Genomic DNA, 17268 nt, shown 5'->3' with positions numbered 1-17268 from the left:
TACTGTTCCCCAACATCACCCCATAGTCTCTGATTGGTAAGTTGGTGTCTCTGCCAAATTTGGACACGTTTCACCTTTATTTCTACAACTACTTTTCTGTCCTCTTTTTCCTCTCTCCTGTCCTTTTGGAAATCTGATTTTATGCATTTCAGTGGTTGATATTTCTTGTAGATTGCTGAGGGCTTTTTAAAAGATTCTTTTTCAATATCTTCCTCCTCTCAGTTCCTCATTTCTATGGTTCTATTCTGTCTTCGAGATTACTAATTTCTTAATTCCACGTTCTACAATCCGATGTTTGCATGTCAGCTCATATACATCTTGGTTCTAGAATCTCAGTTTGGCTCGATTGTAATTTTAATTTGATTTCTGAAATTACCCATCTGGAAACTCAGGTTCATTTTTTTTCCCTCTAAGACTTTCAATATTTATCATTTTGTTTACAAGTCCTTATATTCTTGAATTTCAACATTTGAGTCATCTTGTAATTTCTTTTTCTGATTTCTTTTCATACTCAGTGCTGACAAATATTTTCTAAAAGCACCAGGAAGTAAATACTTGAGGTTTTTTGGGGGCCTGTAGTGTCTACTGAAACCATTCATTTATGTCACTGCAGTAAAAACTAGACAACAATATGGAAATGAATGGGAAAGGCTGAATTCCAAAGAAACAGGAATATATACAGGAAGACACGGGAGTCCACAGGCTGTGGTTGGTCCACCCTTTGCTCTATGTTATGGGTTTTCTATTCTACACGTATCTATTGTTTACTTCTATTGTCATGTTGGGCACTGCAACTGCAGGGTGGTCAGTATGTTGGAAACCTTGTAAGGATTCTGAATTATGTTATCTAAATTTAAATGGTGGTTGATTTTTGTTCTAGAAATACTTAAATAACTTGCAGAAGAGCTGAGCTCTATCAGGCCATGTTTTGGGGGAAGGTCTAGTTTGGTTTGCCCAAAGTATTCAGGCATGATCCTTGCTATAGGTCAGGGACTGACGAACATTTTCTGAAAAAGACCTAGACCAAAAATAAATAAATAAATAAAGGATTAGGTTTTGTGGGAAACATATGATCTCAGTCATATATAATTTTTTCCAACCTTTAAAAACAATTTTATAATAGTCTTGTTTCTATGACAGACACAGGCTGAAAGTGAAATGATGGAAATCAATGTGCCATGGAAATGGAGCCTATAAACAAGCAGGAGTAGCTACTCTCACTTCTGACAAAGCAAACCTCAAGCCAAAATTAATCAGAAGATAAAACACAAAGGTCACTTCATACGGGTAAAGGGAATAATCCAACAAGAAGATATAATGATAGTAAATATTTCTGCCCCAAACATGGGTGCACCTAATTATACTACTTGAATTAAAACTCAGATAGACTCAGTACAATAATACTGGATGATGTCACCACACTTCTCTCAATAGTAGATAGGTCAAAAGACACTAAAACTCACTAAAGATTCTTCTGATAAAAAATTATTATAAATCAAATGGACTTAATTGACATCTATAGAATATTTCATCCAACAACAGTCAAATACGCTTTCTTCCCAGCTGCTCAAGGAACCTTCTCCAAAATAGATTCTATTACAGGCCACAGAACATCTCTTTGCAAATATAAAAAAAAATAAATCTAAAGTCCTGTAACATATAGTAATGAAATAAAATTAAAAATCATCAGCAAAATTAAAAACTATATAAAACATGGAGACTGAACAAAATACACTTTTGAATGATGAATGTATGACAAAAGAAATCAAAAAAGAAATTTAGAAATGAGAATTAGAGATACAACTTGACAGAATCTCTGTGACAGCATGAAGGCATTTTTAAAGAGGAAAGTATATAGCTCTGGATGCTACAGAAGAAAATCAGAAAGATCCCAAATTAAAAAGAAAACAAAATAAAAAACTAATAAGGTATCTCAAAAACACTCCAGAGCCAGTAGAAGAAAGGAAATAACTAAGATCAGAGCCAATATCAACTAAATACAGAATTTAAATATATATATATAAATGATCAATGGAACAAAGAATCTGTTCTTTGAAAAGATAAACAAGATTGAGAAACTCCTAGCAAAATAAACAAAAGAAAAAGAAAAAAAATTTAAAACTTAAAGATGAAAAAAAGAAATTACCACAGAAATCACATGAAACTCATCAGGAATTATTTAGAGAAATTTCTACTCTAATAAATTAGAAAACGTAAAAGAAATGGACATATTTCTAGACACACATTACCTGCCAAAACTGAACCAAGAGAACACAGATAACATAAACAGACCAACAACTAGTAATGAGATAGGAACAGAAATAAAAACCTTGCCAACAACCAAGAGCCCAGAACCAGATGGATCCTCAGCTGAATTCTACCAGCCTTTTTAAAGAAGAACTAATGCCAATGCTCCTCAAAGTATTCCCTGAAATAGAAAGGGATGGAACACTTCCAAATTCATTCTATGAAGCTGGTATCACACTCATACCCAAATCAGATAAGAACGCATCAATAAAAATACAGACCAATTTCCCTGATGTGCTTAGTTAGATGCCAAATTCTTAATAAAATATTAGCAAATTGTATTTGACAACAGACTAAGAAGATTGCATCATGAACCAAGTTGGTTTAGTCCCAGGATTGTAAGAATGGTTGAGCATACACAAGTCAATAAATGCAATTCATACATAAACAGAATTCAGGACAAAAATCATTTAGTTATCTCAATACATGCAGAGAAGACCTTTGACAGAATTCTGCACCCATCCATGATTTTTAAAAAATAAAGACCACTGATGAAACTAGGGATAGAAGGAGTCTACTTCAGCATCATAAAGGCTTTATAATGCAAACCCAAAGCCAATATCATAGTGAAGGAGAAAAAACTGAAATCCTATCCTTTAAAATCCAGAATAAGACAAGGATGCCTGTTCTCACCACTCCTATTTGATACAGCACTTGAAATTCTAGCCAGAGAAATTAGGCAAAAGAAGGAATTACAAGTGTTACACATAGGAAAAGAAGAAGTTAAATTATCTCAGCTGATGACATGATCCTATAAGTAGAATGCCCAAAAATCTCCACAAGATGATGTCTAGAGCTCATAAACAAATTCAATAAAGTGGCACTTTACAAAATCCACATACAAAAATCAATAATGAATCTATTGAGAAAGAAATCAGGAAAACAATCACCACACTTCTATCAATAGTAGATAGGTCAAAAAGATACTGCAACTCACTAAATATTCTTCGGATTAAAAAAAACTTTATTATAAATCAAATGGACTTAATTGACATCCATAGAATACTTCATCCAACAGTAGCATACACTTTCTTCCCAGTTGCTCACGGAATCTTCTCCAAAATAGATTCTATTATAGGCCACAGAACAACTCCTTGCAAATACAAAAAAATAGATCTAATGCTCTGTAATATATCATAATGGAATGAAATTAAAAATCAACACCAAAACTAAAAACTAACATATACAAGTTCATAATAACCTAAAATAAAAAAGAAAGAAACTAGGAATAAATCGAGCCAATGAGATGAAAGATCTCTACAATGTAAACTATAAAATATTGAAGAAAGAAATTAAAGACCTATGTTCATGGATAGGCAGAATTAATAAAGTTAAAATGACTATACTACCAAAAGCAAAATACAGACATATTCAATGCAATCCTCATCAAAATATCAATGACATTATTCACAGAAATAGAAAAAAAAAACAGTCCTAAAAATCATCTGGAAGAATAAAAGACCCAGAACAGTCAAAGCAATTCTAAGCCAAAATATCAATGCAAAACACCATATTTTAAATTGTACTACAGAGCCATAGTAACAAAACTGCATGGTATTGGTAGAAAAATAGACACAAAGATCAATGGAATAGAATAGAAGACACAGAGACAAACCTACACATCTACAGTCATCTGATCCTTGACACAGGTGCCTGATCTCATACACTGGAGAAGAGACAGTCTTCTTAAAAAATAGTTCTGGAAAACTGGTTATCTATGCACAGACGATGAAACTAAACCCTTATCTCCCACCCTGCACAAAAGTTACCTCAAAATGGATCAAAGGCCTCAGAAACAGACCAGAAAATATTCAACTCCTAGAAGAAAATGTAGGTCAACTCCAGAATATAGCCACAGGCAAGAACTTTCTCAATAAGACCCTTAGAGCTCATGAAATAATGTAAATAGTTAATAAAGGGAATGGCATCAAATTAAAAAGTTTCTGCTCAGTAAAGCAAAAAATTATGAATGTGAAGAGAGAATGTACAGAATGGGAGAAAATCCTGCTCATATTCTTCTGACAGAGTATTAATATCTAGAATGTATAAAGAACTCAAAAAACTTAACACTCAAACCCCCAAATAACCCAAGTAGTAAATGGGTGAAATAATTAAACACGTACTTTTCAAAGAAATGGCCAACAAATAAGTGAAAAAATGTTCAACATCATTAGGGAATTAGGGAAATGTAAATTAAAACTACACTGAGATTTCATCTCACCCCAGTCAGAATGGCAGCCATCAAGTGTATAAGTGAGAATAAATGCTGGAAAGAATGTGGAGAAGAAGAACACGCTTACACCATTGGTGGGACTGTAAATTAGTACAACCACCATGGAAATCAGTATGGAGGTTCCTTAGAAAGACTAGGCATGAAACCACCATACAAGCCAGCTACACCCGCTCCTGGGTATTTGTCCTAGAGAATGGAAGTCATCACACACCAGTGACACGTGCCTACCCACGTTTATAGCAGCACAGTTCACAACAGCCGTGTTATGGAACCAGGCTATGTGTCTGTGGATGGACGATGGGTGAAGAAAATGTGGCGTGTCTACATGATGGAGTTTTATTCAGCCTTAAAGAATGAAATTATGCTATTTGCAGGGGAAATTGATGGAACCTGAGAATATTATGTTAAGCAAAACAAGCCAAACTCAGAAAGTCAAGGTAGAGAGGAAATAGGGAAAGAAAGGTGGGGAGGGGGTCTCATGAAAACGGAAGGGAGATCATCAGAGTAAAGGAAAAGGACGAGGGGGAGGGGGAAGGAGAGGGAATGGGGGAGGGGGAAGGAGAGGGAATGGGGGAGGGGGAAGGAGAGGGAATGGGGGAGGGGGAAATGTTGGGAATGGTATTGGCCAAATCACATGGTTAAGTTGTGTGCATCTATGAATATGCAACCAAGAAGTCTCACGGCTACATATGATTATAATACAGTTATATGCAAAACGCAGAAGAAACAAAAAAGTATTCTTGCCCATGAATTGTCCAAAGACAGGCCACAGGCAGACATGGCTTGTGGGGCATGGTTTGCTGACTCTTGCTCCAAGGCATGCTGCTGACTCCTAAGCTGTCATCCTTTTTGAACCTCAAATGAACGCTCACAGCCTTCGGCATCTCCACTTGGGCCTCTGCACTCCCTCTCTGCTGGGACTCACAGAGCCTGGCCCTGCATGCACATGGATGAGCAAGAAAGGCCTAGACATTCCCACTCACCCTCTCCTCCCTAATACCCACTCCACCCATTCCAGCCACTTCATGATCCCTTGCCCCCACCTCTGCCTCCTTAGGTCAGTGCACCTGGCCCCACCCACGGCTGACACATCTCCGGGGGTATAGAATGAGTTCATGTGACCTTCACCTCACATTTCTATTCTCTGAAGGAGTCCAGCTCTGCACCACATGGAACCCAATGTCTGAAAACTTCTGCTTCATGTATTGTCCAGTTTAAATGTATTTATGATGGGAGTCATTCTACCCTGGCCTGCAGCACATCCTCTTGTGTGTTCTGATATCTAGTCTTAGGGCAGCTCTGTAGGTAAAGGGTCATCCTGGGCCAAATCACGCAGTGGCCATGTGTGGTGCTCCCGTTCACTGTGTAGCAATCAAATGTCCTCTTCATCAGTACTTGAAAACGTTTTTTTTTTAGTTCCTACTATGCTATAGGCATGGAGAATAGTCACAAATGAGAAGTGTCCCAGTCCTAAGGGAATTAGATCCAGTGGGAGTGGGGCAGCAGTAGCGGAGAGACCGTGAACAAGCCAACGAGTAAATAAGCCAGAGAATTACGGATCGTGGGTACATGCAATGAAGGTGATCAGCAAGCTGACATGGGAAGAGTAAGAGCAGCGTTAATTAAGCTCTGGAAAGGTCATTCTGGCCCTAAGAAGCCCATGGAAGTCTGATGATCATAATTTGTTCTCCAAGCCAGGACCTCTTTGGGAGGGATGGAGATGCTATCAATAATTATACCCGTCGTAAATGGAGCTCCTGTGTGCTTACCCTGAAGAAAAACAAAACGAGAAACGAACAAAGATAGTTTGAAAGGCCCTGGAGTGGCCTGGATGAGAAATCATGCTGACCTCACGTGAGGGACAGTGGACTCGAGGTGGAATTCATGACTTGGATGATATTAGGGATCCCACCTGAAAGGAGAGGGTGGAGAGGACGTGAAGAGCTCGGGCGGGGGGCGGGGGGTTCCTGGCCTCAGCAACTGAACTGGAAGCTGCTCCATCACGAGGGAGCAAGAGCAGACTGTGGGTGTGCGCAGGGGCCAGGTGATGTCTGCGGGTTTGCGCATATTAAGGTTCAGTGATATTGAAGTTAGAATGTGGCTGGGGCTGTGGCTCAGTGGTAGAGCACTTGCCTAGCATGTGTGAGGCACTGGGTTTGATTCTTGCCACCATGTACAAAGGTCTTTGGACAATTAAAAAAAATATATATATATATATATAATTTGTTTATTTTTTTTTAAAGCAGCACTTGGTTTACAAAGACTGAGAACTTAGGTAATATTTGAAGCTGGGGACAGTATTTCTCCTTTAAAATATCTTAAAAGGTCTGTATCTGGAAGGAGCCGATGAGCTCTTGTGATACCTTTCCATGTGTCTAACAAATTATGTTTTATTCTGTCTTGCATTAACATTACTTATATATGTATTTCATGCCTTCTAGAAAACTACACAGCCCTTGCCAGCAAGACGTTTGTACATTTTTAACAACGTGTGTGGTAGATGCTCAATAAACTATTTTACAGCAACATAATCATTCTCTGATGCCAAAGAACCAGCACTTTTCAGGACTGAAGCCCTGGAGTAGCCGCAGAGGTCAGCGTGTAAGGACCTGTAATACCCGTCTTCACCAGATGGGGCCCTCGTTTTACACACTGCAGGAGAAGGTGTGTTCACCCGGGGATACACTCAGCAGTGTAACCAGGACTCTCTTCTTTTATACAATTGTAGCCAGAGGACAAGTTGACAATAGGCTGCTCTGAGCAAAACTATCCAAGTTGAGTTCGGCTCACTGGTTCATCGTCACCTTCCTCCCAAGCATGCTCTTGTCAGCTCTGGTTTTGTCAACCATCATGGATATGGTGTCTGTATCGTTAGTTCCTGTCTCTCCATCTGTACCACCGGAGTGGCTAAGGGTGCTGGGGGAGGAACAACAAAGTCTCATACATTTAGTTCATGGCAGGTTTGGGGAAATGTACCGGGCATGTTGCTCTTGGCTATTTAGAAAATTGCGTTTCCTGGGGCTATACTCCCAAATTGCTTTATGCAGAGGGAGATGGCTCTGCATTAGAATGTTTGGGAGTAAATGAGCTCAGGCAGGTGAATCAGAACCACTTAAACACTGACTCTGCTCCCTTGAAAAGAGTCCAGTGTTTAATTCAGACATCTGTAAAAACATGCCTGCAGTGTAAAGTTGTCAGAATGCATATGCGATCAAGATTAAGAGTGCAGCATCACTGAAAACCACACTTAGGAAAATTGTCCACGGAGTTTACGTGGACAAATGGTTCTCAGCAGAAGACTCCTGAGTGTGCACACACACGTAGGAATCTCAGGCAGATAAGCTTTCAGAAATCTTCAGGTTTTCTAGCCAGAGAGCTTCCATGTTCTTAAAAGCAAGCTGCAAACGAGAAATCACACTGGGGAAGATGTGGTGGTGTACAGCGGAGCGGCACGGACGCTGGCGCCTCGTGGTGGGATATCACCCCATCACAACCCCGCACCCCAAATCACCCTATCAGGGAAGCCTCCTGACTGTCGGGAACCAAAATACGAGTGAATGATCAAGCACAGATGCTTTCAAACCTATTCAATAAGCCCAGCATTCCCACAAGAGCAGCAATGGTGTATTCTCCACGAGAGAAAAGAAAGGAAAGCAAAAGAGCCATCGCGGACAGGCCAGCACGCTGGGAAGATCCAGGAGCCAGCAAACCCCACTCGCTGCCATTGTTAGGTGATGGTGTCCTCGTGATTACAGTGATGGCTCCATTTTCGTTGGAATTCTCCCAGAAGCCGAGCTGGAGTAAAACACGAGGGCAAATTGTACATTTTGGGAAATGATCTAAGAAAATACCAGGTGAGGATGGAAAAGTGAGACATGGATCAGGAGGAGGCCAACTGGGTGCTCTGGCAAGAAGCGCCCACCACGGGCAACTGGAGAGTCTCAGCCTCTACGATGAGGATGACTGAGGTCCCCAGCCAGGAGCTTGTGGCATGTAGATGGGAGTGACCAGAAGCAAGTCGAGACCCCAGGCGTCTGCTGTGGGCGTCTCCAGCAGCCCTAGGACCAGCCATTCACGCTCATTCCTGAGCTGCTCAACACTTAGGTGACATCTCTAAATGCTTCTCGTGATAAGTTTCTCATTGTCACTGCCTTGCTTTGTGCCATAAGCTCGTGAGTAGGACACTCTGATGGTGGCCCACGGTGTTACACCTAGGTATGTCACATTACATGGCAAATGGGATTCAAGTGACAGAACTATGGCTGAGGACTTCAATATAGGGAGATCATCCCAGATGACCTGGATGTGCCCAGGGGAATCACATGGGCCCTGAGAAGCAGAAGAGGAATCACCCAGAGAGCTGCCACAGAGCAGAGCGGGGCCGGGAAGACCCACCCTGAGGGAAGGGTGGGCACAGCCTCTGGAAGCCCAGACTGGCCCTCGGCTCAGAGCCAGGGAGGAAATGGAGACCTCAGTCCTCAACCTGCAGGGAAATGGATTCTCCGCTGGGAGGCGCCTGAGGATTCCAGTCTTGCACTTTGGTTTGAGCCCAGTGAGACCCCACCCCTGTGACCACTGTGGCAATTTGTTAGGGCGGCAAGGGAAAGCCAGTTCCAACAGATTTCCACGACAGTCACCACTCTGAATGTGCACCCTGGCTGTCCAGAAGGACTCCGGCTTAAGCACTGGAGACCGCCTCCTGGGGTCGGCAGACAGACGGGGAGCCATGAGCAGTGGGCAGGTGCCACAGACACGGAAGGTGGTAGGTGGACCTGTGCACTCCACTGTGGCCATGCCTGGCCTGGACTCCCTGTGGCCTCGGCTTCGCTTATTATTATTGACCTACAGTAGTTGTGGGGTGTGCTTGGTCTGCTATTGTTTATTGGAGTCAGAAAGACTCACTTCCGTATGTCTTTGGAATGGCAGATTCCGTGGTTTCCATATACAAATCACTACCTGACCGGGGTCGGTTTTTAGAAAACAGGTGATCTGGGTTCCAGATGGCTGGGAATAAAAGGCAAATACTGCATGATGTCAGCAATATATGCCAGCTAAGGAAGCCCAACTCATATTCTATAACTCACCAGCTCAGGGTTGAAATCAGCTTTTCCCATTTTTTATCTAAATCTCTGTATTTTCTTTTCATTTCTACATAGAAAATCAGCATGCTGAGAAAAACCATTTCTACCACCCATTCACTCACTGTTGGCAGGACCCTCAACAGGAACACACTGATTCCTAAGACTACTAAGGGCTACTATTCTAGAAACATGTCCACACTTAAAAATCCTATTTGTTAGTCAGGCTCAAGGAGGTAGCTGTCAAAGAAATTAACAAGCAGCACCTGAAATTTGCACATAAAATACCTGGCTCATTTGGTAGCTACTTAAATATTCAATTAACCAGGTGAGACATCTTCCGGCTGTCATTAACTGGAATCTGCAAAGACTTGGCCTCAATTCTAGGGCTAAACTCGCACTCCAAAGCCATAAAGACCCGTATTCTCCTGGCACCGAAACCTTACTGTGGGGCTGAGCATTTTAGCCCCTCTTCCCAAAGTGGCTGCATTTTTACCCTGAGCTCCGATGATCCAGGGGTGCAGAAAGGCAGTGGGCTAGCTTGCCACGGGGTCAGAACAAGTGGTGAAATGAGAAAAGAGGCCTGGGTTCCATTCCAGCTCCACGTCAGGTGTGATTCTTGGGACAAACTCTTTTTTAAAAATTTTTTTTTAATATTTACTTTTTAGTTTTCGGCAGACAGAACATCTGTATTTGTATGTGGTGCTGAGGATCAAACCCAGCACCATGCACATGCCAGGCGAGTGTGCTACTGCTTGAGCCACATCCCCAGCCCTCTTGGGACAGACTCTTAACCTCTCTTCGTTGCTCCCTAAGTGCAGGTTGAAGGGAATCTTCTCATGCATCAACATGTAAAGCATTTAGTAGTATGTTAGATGGGTCCGATGAATCAAGCTTTAAGGTTCCCCAGAATGTGCTACCAAGAACTCAGAAAGCATTGGGGGGATTCAGGAAGCATGTTTTCCCCTGGAGTGAGCTGAGGCCCTGTGAGTGGTCAACAGTAGTTATTTACTATTCCCTGGCTAGGGAACTGGACAGCAGGCTACTGTGGGGTGGGGGGACACAAAGCTCACAGCCCTACACAGAAAGACAGACACGGCACCATCACGCTCATGCGGGGAATCTAAAGAAGTGGCTCTCAGAGAAGCAGAGAGCAGAATCGGGGTTCCTGGGGTGGAGAGGAGGCCATGAAGAGATGCTGGACAAGAACATGACATTTCAGTTAGAAAGGAGGACAAAGGTCCCAGAGATCTGTTGTTACACAGCTAAGAACCGGGTATCGCACCTAAAACCTGCTAAGAGTGATTTCAAGGGCTCTCACCACAAAAGAAAAAAAAAATGACAATGACATGTGAGCGAATCCAGTTGCTAATTAGCTCAAGTGGACCGCTCCACAGCACACACACACGGACATGAGAACATCACGATGTATACCATCGATATTTTGTTTGTGCATTTTAAAGAGAGGTTTATTAAAAGGGCCAGTGTCTTAGAGAGATGGCAGATGTGCTGCCGAGGAGGGTCTGGAAACACATGCAGAATCACAAACAACCTGAGGATCACAGGAGGCGGCAGGGACACAGGGACGACACTGTGGATAGAAGTGGAGCGCCTCAGCGGGGAGGTGCTTCAAGGCTAGAGGGGCAAATGACAAAGGCAGGAAATCTGACTTCATCAGATCACCTCTCCAAGGGCACGTGGGCGACTTCTGGTATAGAGAGCTGGATGAAAGCAAAGTCCGAAATAAGTTGGAAATGCTAAAACACGGAAGATCAGGATGCAAACCTTGCGGATGCCAATTGCTTTCTCATAGGTTTCAGGTTACAAAGGACTCTCCATGCAGAAGTTTTTTCTCGGAAGCCTGTAAAACCCAGAGACGGAACCAAGTGATGAGGGTTGTAACAAACACGCACACTGGTTCCTCTCTCAGCCCACGCCTGCCAATCAAAGACCTGCTTGTCCCAGTTCAGGGCTAAATGCCAAGGTGAGACTCAGGGAGCCCAGGACATAACCCCTGACTTCCAGGAAAGCAGCTTTGTCTTAAATAAGATAATATATACACACAAATTTTAAAACACATATCAATAATCTAAAAGAGTCAAGGATTTATAATTGAATCAAGGATACCAATACACGTCAGAATCAACTATACAGTTTTAAGGATATTTTTTGTTTGCTAGTTTTTATTTTTGCTTTTTAATAGCAATGTCTCAGACTCTCCAAGACCAGGACAGCAATAACGAACTATGACAGACCAGGTGGCTTAAAAAAAGAAATGTACTTGCTCGCAGTCCTGGAGGCTGGAAGGCTCAGGTCAAGGATCTGCAGGGCGGGTTTCTTCTCCGGCCTCTGTTCTTCCGGATGCTGTCCTCTCCCTGTGCCCTCACCTGGACCGCTGAGCGTGTCTATGTCCTCCTCTCGGCTTGTAAGTTCACCTTGTTCATCTTGGACTAAGTCCCACCCACACAGTCTCATTTTATCTTTGTCACCTCTTTCAAGACTCTGTTTCTAGGTGGGCAAGGTGGCCCACCCTTGTAATGCCAGCTGCTTGAAAGGCTGAGGCAGGAGTTTTGTGAGTTCAAACCAGTCTCAACAGCACAGTGAGGCCTTGAGCAACTCAGCGAGACTCTGTCTGTAAATAAAATATAAAAAGGGCTGGGGATGTGGCTCAGTGGGAAAGCAGCCCTGGGTTTAAAAAAAAAGACCCTGTTTCCAGATCCAATCACACTGCAGGTTCAGGGAGGGGGGACTTCAACCATGGGGTCCCTGGGAGCACATTTCAGCCCATAACAACTTGGTGATCCAGTGTGAGGCTCAGACATCAAATGCTTTGCCAGCCAAGTGTTAAAATCAGTGTTCTCAGTTCTCACCCTCTAATCTGCTGTCTAGGCAATGGGTCAGGAATGGATTCGCTCCGCGGTCCACTTCCATACACTTTATCCCATTAGTCGGAGGGGAGTTGGGGAAAGGTACTTTTGGTAAGCTCCTGGGTGGCCTTTGAAGGGTACTGTAAGAAGGATTAACTTCTCAGAGCACAGGCTGATGATCGCAGATCGCCCACGATCAGCAGGGATCTGCGAGGTCCCTTGTGACCGGAAGCAATGTCTTACTTCTGCCAAGGACCAAGCCACAAAGACCCCAAAACAGCCCCATGCCTCTCTGGTTCATGGAAACGGGCACGGGCAGATAAATAAACCCCTTTGCCTTTGTGTCTGCATGGCAGGCACTGGTGGCCCCTGTCCCTGGCTGTTGACACCAGACAGCAGGGCAAGCCACCGATGAGCAGGGAAGTCTCCCAGCCTGCGAGGAAGAGTCAGCTTTAGCAAGCCGCCCGCCAAACTCTTCTCTGCAATTCTCCAAGTTTACATCTCTCCCCAGAGTATCAGTAGGCATGCTTTGATCATGGAAAAAAGGGAACGGCTTCTGACTAACTTCAGCAGAAATAGATCACTCAAAGGATACGAGAGAGCTCCAGGGATGGATGGACGGATAATCAGGCTTAAATATATAAAGAGGGGAATCAGGGAGGATCTGGAGTCCAGCCCTGGGAGCTCCCTCTTCAGTCAATCTAACCAGGACATCAGCAGGGAAACGAATCAACTCCAGCGCTTCCATCCCACTTCTCCCCCATCGTGCATCTGCAGACTCCACACCCAGGCTCAGCAGGGAGAGGCCATCGGCCAGCCTTGGCCAAATCTGCCTCTGGTGACCAGAGAAGGGCGCCTTGATTCAGCACCCCTCCAAGACTGCCCACCAGCCGGGAGGATTCGCCCCCAGAGGATAAGGGTATGCTGGCCACCCCAGGCTGGTGGGAACAAGCCAACACGCGCCCCCACAGACATGCAGAGCTAAATGAGGTTTATCCCATGCCTCAAAGGAAGACAAGAGGCTGAGCTGTCTTGTGCCTATTTTCCTTAGGGCCATAGTGGGGTTTACGTGCATCACAGGAAAAAAGTTTTCTCCTCTTCCCTCAGTCCCCCTGCCTGCCTCCTCCTACCCCTGCACAGAGGAAACTGCAGGTGCCCTCTTGGCCCCCTCCCCCATTCCCTTTTCCTGGCCCCCTCCCCCACTGGAATGGTATTTAGATCTCCAAGGAACAGAGCAGGGAGGACAAGTCCTCCTGGCTGAGGCATCCGTCACAGAAATGAAGAGCAGCTATGACAAATTGAAATGTCAGCATTATTAGTGGTTTTGCTCGAAGCTGTTTGATAGTGACTTAATGATAAAACAAGAAATGGAACAGATTGGCCCTGGAAAGGGGTCTGATGACTGGGGATAATGGGCTAAAATTAATGCAAGGACGAGGAAGAACAAGCATTAGGCCAAGGGACCTCAATGTGATGGGGCTGGTGTCCCCCACCCCCACCCCAGCCCCGGAAGTGTTGAACTGCCTGGGGAGACTCACACAAGGAGAGGGTCCTTAACACCCAGGTGCACTGCAGGGCTCAGCAGCACAGACGAGGGAAGGTGGCTACCTGGACACCCTTTTGCTCATTCATGGCTCACAATGAAGTTGGGGAAATTATAAATTGAAACTAGCTGGCTGGTTCCTTGATCCCTCCCTTTGTGCTCTTTAATTAATGTTCTAGCAAAATCAGGAGGCACTGAGATCATAAGGAAGAGTGCAGAACGCAGGCCTGGGTGAGGATGGGCTTCTTTTACACATACTTTGTGCATTTGTGAATATTCGATTTGAGCGGGGCAGCTGTCTTTGGAGGTTATCTGGTGGACTGAGTTTCTGCAGTTCCTACAAGTTAGAAAGGCAACCACTTTGAGACAAAACCCATTTGCTTACAGACCACCGCAAACATGGGTTCATGAAATGGATTTCAGCTAAAGCCAACAATTTTCTTCTTGCATGCATGCGTGTGTGTGCGCGCGCGCACACACACACACACACACACACACAGACACACAGACAAACACACATGGGACATATTTGGAGTCAGGGACATTATCCATGGAAGTCTCAGGCCTGGGTCCTGAGGTTCCTCTCTCTAAGTCCCTACCAAACCTGGATTTCTGCTGTGGATCTTTTGGATGTAAATGGGAGCGTCTGCGGTTCATGCTTCCAGAGGGAGTATTTTGAAGACAGCTATCCAAGAAAGCAAGTCACTAGGCTTTTGTCAAGAAAATGAATTCTTTGGGGACAATTAAACCATTATTGGCTGGAGACAAGCTCCAGGACTGTAGAAAATGTCTCCCTCGCTCCCTCCCTGTAGCAACTCCCAGAAATTACTTTCTGAGGGGATCCAAAGTAAGCTGGGATTAATTTGTTCTTCTACGGTAGATTGATAGGTTCAGTCATTAGGCTGGGGACACAAAAAAGCTAATGCTATTGGTGTTTCAACCCCTGGTCTCAGCCATGTAGACTTCACGAGCTTTCTCCCCGGGGAACGCGGGAAGGAGTGAACTGCACATCTTCCAAAGGACGGAGTCAGTTTTAAAGTGATAAACACGTATCTTCCACCTCTGTTTTAATGTAAAATATGTTAACGTGCATTCATCCACTTGTCCATTTTCTAATCGAAGGTATTTTCTTTGAGTGGTTTCTCTGCAGAGAGCAATTCCTCATTGCCCTTCCCATGTGACCCTCAGGAACATTCACACTCCAGCAGATTCTGCCAACTGTGGCCCACAGCCAGGTTTTCTTGTTTGGGGTTGTTTTTGTTTGTTTGTTTGTCTCGTATTTGTTTTTGTTTTGAGACCAGGGATTGAACCCAGGGGCCTGAACCCCTGAGCCACCTCCCCAGCCCTTTTTATTTTTTTTTATTTTGAGACAAGGTCTCGCCAAGTTTCTTCGGGCCTTACTATGTGGCTCAGGACCCCTTAAGTGGCTGAAGCTGGCCCTGAACTTGTGATCCTCCTGCCTCAGCCTTGCGAGCCACTGGGACCACAAGTGTGTGCCACCATGTCGGGCCCATATCCTCTTCTTATAAATAAATAAGTGTTTGGGGACCCAGCCTCCATCATTTCATCTATGACTACATTCAGGTTCAAGAGCAGTGTCGAGTAGATGCGATGGAAACCCTGCGGCCTGCAGATATGAACACCGTCAGAATCCGGCTCTTTTTTGGGGGGTGGGGGGGAAGCTGGCCATCTATTGTATCACTCTGGCTTTGCATAAAGTGGAGTGAGAACACCAAGACCCACCTGGGAGATCCTGATTGCACCCCCTCTCCAGGTCTCTGAGGGTTGGATCTCCCCCTTATCTCAGCCCCCTCACCCAGGGCTAACTGAACTAATTTTTTGAGGCTTGCTTTCATAGACTGTTTCCCGAGCATTTAACTTGATTTTCACAGAAGTAGCTCTTTTTCTTACTGCACTCATTTTTCACCAGTTTACATAATATTCCACTAAATAATGTAATTACCAAAACAAGAACAGCTGACAGGAGCAGCTCTGGGAACCCGGACAACCGGCTCTTGGCAAGCAGATGTCGCCGCGGGTGCAGGGAAAGGTGAGCGGTACAGAAAGGCGCACTGCAGGGGGTTGTGGCCCTGGGCCAAGGTGCTTCAGGAAGGGACCCCCGCAGGATGTGTTCATCTGGTGGGTTGGATAAGGGGAGGTCAACAAAGTCAACTTGGTCCAGGAGCCACGCCTGGTTCCGGTATTTGCCAGTCTCGCAGATGCATTATTTTGTCATAACTGTTTGACAAAAGCATGCCTTTTCTGTCATCCTGCAAGGTTCTGGAGAACAAGAACTAGGGAGGGTTGATGGTATCATTATATCTCCACTACCTAGCACAGTGATTGACATTTGGTTAATGCTCAGGGAAAAAACAAAAAAAGTCCCTTGAATAAATAACTAAATGGAGGCGGGTGTCTTACTGTGAGCCATCCTGAAAATATCATCAAGAAATCATGAATTTTGTGAAATCCGACCAAAGAGGAAAGGGAAGGGGAGGGCTATACTTCCTTCTTTGCTCTCCTAAGAGCCACTGAGGAGTGTGCCTGGACCTTGGGGTCAGGGGTGCTGAGAGGCAGGGATTCTGATAGCACATCTCTTGGCATGCTTGGAATTGAGCTATCTGATACCCGGATGAAGGCCATGGGTTCAAGCCAAGAGGATCATTAGCAATTTGCATTTTGCAATCCATATCGCTCCTGTATCTAGCAGAAATGAGAAACTTGCTTCTAACTGGCAAATTAAATATTGATAACGCAGATCTGCTGTACAGCATCTTTCACAAGGCTAGAACCACGATTTCCATGTTTCTAAACCTTCGGTCATTTGCATTCTGCTGTCGCCATCTTTGTCCTAACTGAGGGGAATCTATCACATCAGGTAGCTAATATTTATCTTTAAAACAACTCGTTTTTAACCTATGTTTGCCAGGAAAACTGTATTGCCACTGCAAGTGGGAAACCAATATGCGTAGTCACAAATAGAGGTCAACAGAAAAAAAAAATAAACCTATTGAAAACTAATAACTATTAAAAAAAAAACCCTTTCCTTAGATCTCTCAGACATGAATCGCTTTGGTCTTCGTTTGCATGTACACACACAGACACAGGCACACGGGCACAAGTGAACACACACACCTTGTGAAGTTGGTGGGATCCTTACCCCCATTATTTACATGAGGAGTTTGAGGTGCATAAGATTGAAGTAACTCGGGCACAGCCACCAAGTTGCTAAATTTACAA

The 17268-nt window shown here is 44.1% G+C and overlaps 1 protein-coding gene across 31 annotated transcripts in view; it reads right to left on the bottom strand.

Annotated features, from left to right (window-relative positions):
• Rbfox1 (RNA binding fox-1 homolog 1) overlaps nt 1-17268 on the bottom strand; it is a 2023047-nt gene that overhangs the window by 514763 nt on the left and 1491016 nt on the right. The window lies entirely within an intron of this gene.

This window comes from Ictidomys tridecemlineatus, chromosome 10 (assembly GCF_052094955.1).
Source record: "Ictidomys tridecemlineatus isolate mIctTri1 chromosome 10, mIctTri1.hap1, whole genome shotgun sequence".
Lineage (NCBI taxonomy): Eukaryota > Metazoa > Chordata > Mammalia > Rodentia > Sciuridae > Ictidomys > Ictidomys tridecemlineatus.
This window is presented reverse-complemented; position numbering and strand designations above follow the sequence as displayed.